Genomic DNA, 7,619 nt, shown 5'->3' on the forward strand with positions numbered 1-7,619 from the left:
CACTCTGTGGGCTGAAAGTGAAATGTGTTTTCAGGGCATGTACTCTCGAATGGATTTCCAAAAAACTGTGTTTTTTCTCTTTTTCTGTCTGCGACATCTGAGCACTCTCCTTCCACGTTTTCTAGCAAGCCCCTTAGGTATTTCTGTTGCAGAACTCTAACGTGGAAGTTGAATAGGACAGAAATTGAGATTGCTTTCCGAGAACGCTTTACTAATGGAATTCAGTGAAACTTCGCCTATCATGTTCACTCCCCATACCCACATTCCTCTGCAGAAGGGTGGATCCACCATGCACGGTGCTTCTCATACAACAAAGTTTCGATTTCCATGGATTGAGCTTTCCCTATGCGCTCTGTGGCCTGAAAGGGAATTGCGTTTTCTGAGCAAATGCAGGACTGGATTTGCATGAAATTCCAGGTTCTTTCTCTTTTCCTCATTACTACTCCATCCAACCCAGGTTTTCTAGACAAGGCCCTTAGGTAATGCTGTTGTAGTACTCTAACGTGCATGTCGAATAGGGCTCAAATTGAAGTTGCTTTCTGAGAAAGCTTTACTAATGGAATTCAATGACACGTTGCCTATCAACTCCGTTCCTCATTCCCAATTTGCTCGGCAGAATGGGTGTTTCCAGCATGCACAGTTCTTCTCTTAGAACAAACCCTTACCATTTCCATGGATTGAGTTTTCCCCATGCACTCTGTGGGCTGAAAGTGAAATGTGTTTTCAGGGCATGTACTCTCGAATGGATTTCCAAAAAACTGTGTTTTTTCTTTTTCTGTCTGCGACATCTGAGCACTCTACCTCCACTTTTTCTAGCAAGCCCCTTATGTATTTCTGCTGCAGTACTGTAACGTGCAAGTTGAATAGGACCGAAATTGAGATTGCTTTCCGAGAATGCTTTACTAATGGAATTCAGTGAAACTTCGCCTATCATGTTCACTCCCCATACCCACATTCCTCTGCAGAAGGGTGGATCCACCATGCATGGTGCTTCTCATATAACAAAGTTTCGATTTCCATGGATTGAGCTTTCCCTATGCGGTCTGTGGGCTGAAACGGAATTGCGTTTTCTGATCAAATGCAGGACTGGATTTGCATGAAATTCCAGGTTCTTTCTCTTTTCCTCATTACTACTCCAGCCAATCCAGGTTTTCTAGACAAGGCCCTTAGGTAATGCTGTTGTAGTACTCTAACGTGCATGTCGAATAGGGCTCAAATTGAAGTTGCTTTCTGAGAAAGCTTTACTAATGGAATTCAATGAAACGTTGCCTATCAACTCCGTTCCTCATTCCCAATTTGCTCGGCAGAATGGGTGTTTCCAGCATGCACAGTTCTTCTCTTAGAACAAACCCTTACCATTTCCATGGATTGGGTTTTCCCTATGCACTCTGTGGGCTGAAACTGAAATGTGTTTTCAGGGCATGTACTCTCGAATGGATTTCCAAAAAACTGTGTTTTTTCTTTTTCTGTCTGCGACACCTGAGCACTCTACCTCCACGTTTTCTAGTAAGCCCCTTATGTATTTCTGTTGCAGTACTCTAACGTGCAAGTTGAATAGGACAGAAATTGAGATTGCTTTCCGAGAACGCTTTACTAATGGAATTCAGTGAAACTTCGCCTATCATGTTCACTCCCCATACCCACATTCCTCTGCAGAAGGGTGGATCCACCATGCACGGTGCTTCTCATATAACAAACTGTTTCGATTTCCACGGATTGAATTTCCCTATGTACTCTGTGGGCTGAAACGGCATAGCTTTTTCTGAGCAAATGCAGGACTGGATTTGCATGAAATTCCAGGTTCTTTCTCTTTTCCTCATTACTGCTCTATCCAATCCAGGTTTTGTCGGCAAGGCAAAATGCTGTTTTATGTAATGCTGTTGTAGTACTCTAACGTGCATGTTCAATAGGGCAGAAATTGAGGTTGCTTTCTGCGAAAGCTTTACTAATGGAATTCAATGAAACTTTGCCTATCAACCCCACTCCTCATTCCCAGTTTGCGCTCAGAAGGGGTGTTTCCAGCACGCCCAGTGTTTCTTTTAAAACAAACCCTTTCGATTTTCATGGATTGAACTTTCCCCATGCCCTCTGTGGGCTGTAACTGAAATGTGTTTTCTGCTCATGTGCTCGAATGAATTTCCATGAAACACTGTGCTTTTTCTTTTTTTCTGTCTCCAACATCTGAGCCCTCTACCTCCACGTTTTCTAGCAAGCCACTTATGTATTTGTGTTGTAGTGCTCTAAGGGGCAATTTCAATAGGGGAGAAATTGAGGTTGCTTTCTGAGAAAGCTTTACTAATGGTATTCAATGAAACTTTGCCTATCAACTCCTCTCCTCATACCCAGTTTGCTCGGCAGAAGGGGTGATTCCAGCATGCACACTGCTTCTCGTACGACAAGCCTTTTCATATCCATGGATTGAGCTTTCCCAATGCGCTCTGTGGGCTGAAACTGAATTGCGTTTTGTGAGCAAATGCACGACTGCATTTCCATGAAATTCTAGGATTATTCTCTTTTCCTCATTTCTACTCTATCCTTTCCAGGTTTTCTAGACAAGGCCCTTAGGTAACGCTGTTGTAGTACTCTAAGTTGCAAGTTGAATAGGGCTCAAATTGAAGTTGCTTTCTGAGAAAGCTTTACTTATGGAATTCAATGAAACTTTGCCAATCATCTCCACTTCTAATACCCAATTGGCTCAGCAGAAGGGGTGTTTCCAGCATACACGATGCTTCTCTTAGAACAAACACTTTCGATTTCCGTGGATTGAGCTTTCCCTATTCACTCTGTGGGCAGAAACAGATTTGCATTTTCTGAGCAAATGCAGGACTGGATTTGCATGAAATTCCAGGTTCTTTCTCTTTTCCTCATTACTGCTCTATCCAATCCAGGTTTTGTAGAGTAGGCCCTTATGTAATGCTGTTGTAGTACTCTAACGTGCATGTTCAATAGGGCAGACATTGAGGTTGCTTTCTGCGAAAGCTTTACTAATGGAATTCAATGAAACTTTGCCTATCAACTCCACTTTTCATATCCACTTGGCTCAGCAGAATGGGTGTTTCCAGCATTCACGGTGCTTCTCTTATAACAAACAGTTTTGATTTCCATGGGTTGAGCTTTACCTATGCACTCTTTGGGCTGTAACTGAAATGTGTTTTCTGCACCTGTGCTCGAATGGATTTCCATGAAACTGTGTGTTGTTTCTCTTTTTCTGTCCGCAACATCAGAATACCGATTCCACAAAGCACATCCATTTTATTTAGTGTTCTGAATACCTTCTTTTCTACTCATCTGATTTTCATTAAGAAACACTTTCAAAGGAAGAGAAGCTATGCCTATACTTAAACTACATATGTCCTTTATTAAACTCTGTATTGAATATTAATCAACTTTTTTGGCTTCAAGTTTTTTTAAAGTGTTATATTCACCTCAAATTTCTTCTAGAAAAAAAAATTCTCACACTGAGCTTTTGGGGGAGACCCCAAATATAGAGACCATTCACCAGTGAAGTAAATTTATAGAATCATTTCAGTCAAGTGGAAAAGTAAGCAAGGCAAAAGATCAGTTCACAACTTGATATGACAGCAACATCTTAAAGTTGAAGTGCTTTTTGAAAAACTGGTCAATGCTAAGAGACAACATAAGCAAGCCTAGTATTTACAACCATGTACAGCAGTCTATCAATTGATTGTTTTATCTTAATATCTTCCATATTATTTCCTATCTGTAAAGAGCAGGAATCGTATGTTTCTTCAAAAGATTTTATGAACCCTAGCCCACAGTTGGGTACTCATGGAATGGATATAGGAAAAGGAGAAGGCATAGGAATAAGAGGGAAAGAATTTAAAAGACTGTAGAACTCTACAGAAAACTACTACTGAAAAGTGCCTCTGTGAGATCCAAAGGCTAAACTACTTCATGAAACCACCATTTATTTGACTGCAATTCAACAAGTGATATGTGTATATAGTGTTATCAGAAACATAAGACTATAAAAATACACATGTATAAAATATCAACTCTGGTTAAACCTTGTCACTAAGATGTACACATACTAGCAATCACTCAGCATATCGATGATTAATTACTGTTAGAACATGTGCTTCTTTAACATAAATTATCTTATACATAACTAATAGTAAACAGTGGAATGATGTTCTTATAGTGCAGAAACTGTGTGATTTCAACTTGAATGTTTTCCCCCAGTATATTCATTTTCTTAAAAAAAAATCAAACTTTCTTAAAATTAAAGAAAAAAGTCTTAGCAATATATGAATACCCTTATAAAAAAATGGTTAAAAGTCTACAGAAGTGCCTTCCATTAATCTAAGTAGTAGCTGGTTTAGTGGCTTCAAGAACTTCCACGGTTCCCCTGATGGAGAACTATCTAAGGAGTCCATGAGTAGAGGTGTGGAAGAAGCTACATAGGGGAAAGCACTCTACTCTGGATATTTTGAATTTTTATTCAAATGATCTAAAAACTTATATCTCTAATATAAGAAGCAGAAACACTAGGTTTTTTAAAGAATTTTAGGAATTGACTATGATAGTTGATGGAAATGCTGATGGAGATTTAATTAACTTTTTAGAATACTGCTTTTTGTTAGTACTTATAAAATTTCATAAATTTAGAGGGCTGTACCCTAATCTACTTTTTCTGTCACTCTGGTTACTGTTAGGTTCCTATTTGAAGAATGTAAAGTACATGTGGTATTATAGCAGAAATACTGTTCTTGGATCTCATCTATGTAAAGTAAAAAATAATGGATAGAAAATAAATTTACATTAGAACACCTAAAGAAGATATCCTCATTCTTTTTTTCTTTTTCCTTCATAACTATACTGATGAAGTCTTCTGTGAGTCAGATCAAAATGAATAAAAGGACTTTAAGGCCTTTAACTCCCTTCACTGGTTTTGATAATAATTAAAGCTTTCTACTTCCACGACTTTTGCATTTTTCTTATTATGAACATTACAGAGAGTATGTTTGTTTCATATAATTCTCCAGCTTATCTTTCTCAGAATCAGAACATAACAGATTTATGAGATTAGAAAGTCCCCAGCTCATTTAGTCTAATTTTCTACCAAGTGAGAAATCCCTTCTATACTATTAGTTATATATTTTGGGCTCAACTTGTGCCAATTACTGAATAGTAGTAAACAAAAAGACACAAATCTAGATATCAATCAAACTATAATATGTATTTCCTAGTTCTGTCCTTTGAGAATATGCAAAGGTGCTTCAGATACTTAAGCACATTTAGTATGTGTATTTTGAAATCTAACTATTCTCCAATAAAAAGAACCAGATGTCCTCAGAAAAATGACTGATTCCAGAGCAAGAGCAATGGAAACACAAGACGAATCCAGAACATCTTATGGTGTCAGAAAAAAGAAAACACCCTGAAATATAATAGGGATAAGACAAAGGACACAGAAACCAAGGTAAAAGAGTTTCCAGAGGTCAAATGTAGTTGGTATGAGCAAAACAATAATAACAGAAGTGGAGGAAAATACACTGAGTAAAATAAAAATTCTTAAGTTCATCCTGATGTAAGTAAATGACTATAGAGTCAGAAAGGATATCACTGGCAAAAATCATCGAAGGTTGGTAAAATTACTGGGTAAAAGTATTATGAGAAATAGTACTTTATTTAGGATATTTACAGAGCCTGAAAGTACTTTCCATATGGAAAACAAAAACAAAACAGAAACACTCCAAATATTAATTTTATAGTAAAGAGAGAAAAAATGAAAAATGACATTTAATCATTTAATCACAGTAAGTATCATCTATGATGAGATATATTGTTAAAGGGCACATCACTTTCATGGTATTTGTGATGAGCATGCATCGCCTGAATTTTGTCATGAAGATATTTTTTTTTCCTGAAACAAATCTCACTGTATTGCCTAGGCTGGCCTCCTACTTCTAGACTCAAGCAATCCTCCTGTCTCACTTTCCTGAATAGCTGGGATTATAAGTGTGCCCACGAAATCCAGCTCATGAAGAACTTTTAGACAAACCCAAATTGAAAGACATTCTAAAATATAGCTGTCCAGTACTCATAAAAAGGATCAAGGTCAAGAAAGACAAAAATTAAGGTACTATCCCAGAGAGGGGGACATTAATGACATAAGACAAGTAAGTGTGTGATTCTGGACCAGGAAAAGGAAATTAAAAAACAGTTAGCAAACTTGAATAATATCCATAGATACAATGTACCATAGTATTGAATCAGTGTCAATTTCCTGGGTTTGATAATTTTACTAAGGTTATGAAAGACTTTTGGGAAAGCTAGGTTAAAAATGTACTCTATTATTTGTGCTATTTTTAAAGAGTGAAATTATTACAAAATGAAACATATTAAGTAAAAGTAGCCTAGAAATGTATTTTTTAAGTCTAACATTTGAAGTCAGAGGTCATACATCTCCTCAGCCTTTCCTTTTCACATTGGACAATATTCCCAGAACCCCTACTACATTTGCAGCTCCACTTTTTAAAACCCAGTTGTCAGTAGCCCTCTTAAATTATGTTACCAGAAATGTTTATAATATATTGATAGAAAATGCATTAAATTTCTCATTTTTGGTGATAGAGTAGCTGTATGTTTATTAGTGTAAATTGCAGTGCAATTCTAAAAACAGATTAAACCATACAGTTGGCCTAATTCAACATGCATTCCAATTAAACTTGAACATTTATTTTTACTGAGGTCAAACTAGATGTTCCCATTTTATCCTTGTGCTATTGATTCATTTAAGCCAATGGTAAAATTACATTTTTCCCTTGAACATTCCCTTCTTTCAGTTAACTTGCCATGTATTAAACACATTACCATTTGCAGTAAGCTACAAATAAGAATCTATTAAAACTTTGCGAGTGGGGCTGGGGAGTAGTTCAGTGGTAGAGAATGTGTGTAGCAAGTGTGGGAACCTGGATTCAACCCCAGCACCAAACAAATAAATAAAATAAAAATTGCCTTGGAGTGGAGATTGGTCATATCAGATTGGAAGAGCTTGTGATAGAAAAAAATCTTAATAATTAGATCAAAGTTGTGGTGGGCCTTTAAAAATAATGGAAGTTTCCCCAAAGAAGATCAACTATCACATGAACAGATGTTTATATCACTAGCCATTAGAGAAGTGCACATCAAAACCACAGCAGGCATCATTTATTTTCTATCAGGATCATCACCATTATGATTTGGATCTCAAATGTTGGCCTTGTGTCCTATGGTTTCCAGGCTGTGGCGGACCCTTAGGAGGTAGGCCTGAGGGAAGAGTCAGGCACTGCAGCACACCATAAGGGATGGTGTGATCCTGGCCCCTTTCTCTCTCTCTGCTTCCTAGCTTCTGTGAGGTCAACAGCTTCCTCCTCCCACACTCCCTGTATGGGGAACAAAAGGAAGGGAGTGAGGATAGGAATAGGAAAGACAGTAGAACAAATCTAACAAGATCTTCCTATATATGCATATGAAAATACCTAAGTGAATCCTACCATCATGCCCATCCACAAGAATGGAGTCCTAATTAGAACAAGATATATTCCTTGCTTGTATAATTTTATCAAAATGGATTCTAATGCCATATATAACTAAGAAGAGCCCATAAAATTAAA

This window comes from Sciurus vulgaris (genome assembly GCF_902686455.1).
Source record: "Sciurus vulgaris genome assembly, chromosome: 12".
Lineage (NCBI taxonomy): Eukaryota > Metazoa > Chordata > Mammalia > Rodentia > Sciuridae > Sciurus > Sciurus vulgaris.